The sequence below is a fragment of the Sinocyclocheilus rhinocerous genome, unplaced genomic scaffold, assembly GCF_001515625.1.
Source record: "Sinocyclocheilus rhinocerous isolate Xijiao unplaced genomic scaffold, SAMN03320098_v1.1 scaffold663, whole genome shotgun sequence".
Classification (NCBI taxonomy): Eukaryota; Metazoa; Chordata; class Actinopteri; order Cypriniformes; family Cyprinidae; genus Sinocyclocheilus; species Sinocyclocheilus rhinocerous.
Genome location: NW_015655996.1, coordinates 284949 through 285684, shown reverse-complemented (window position 1 = coordinate 285684; position 736 = coordinate 284949).

The following is a 736-nucleotide window of genomic DNA, read 5'->3' as shown; positions in this document are numbered from 1 at the left end:
CTCTCTATATATATATATATATATATATATATATATATAGTATGATTAATAATATTTAATATGCATGTAATCATGTAACATTAATATATATATATATATATATATATATATTATAATTAAATATATGTGTGTGTGTGTATACTGTATATATATTCATTTATTTACGTGTGTGTGTACATGTAAATGTGTATGTATGTACTATGTATATATGTTGTATGATAAATATATTTATAATGATATGTTCATAATTATATACATCAATTTATACTCTTATGTGTGCATATATATGCTGTATGTGTATACATATTTTAATATATTTTTATTTATAAATTTATATTAATAATGCACAATATAATATATATTTTAGAGTGTATTTTATAATGTAATATATTTAGTGTATGTATATATGTATTATATATTCTTGTGTGTGTGTGTGTGTGCGCGCGCGTTAGCCAGGGTTTAAATTGGGCCGGGGCCGTCCGGGGTTTGAGCCCGGCACATTGACTCCGGGGCTCGACATTAACGCTTCATTAACGCCAGAGAAGTAAGCATGCTGAGGTAAAAAATCCAAATGAAAAGTTTTTATATTTAAAATACAGTTAGTTAGGCAACATCACACAACGTTTTTACCATTACGACGGTTTAATAGTTCAATAAACAGTTCAATAAGCAAGTACAATAATATTAGGTCATTTACATTTTAGGCGGAACCACAGCGCATCTCACAGAAACCAGC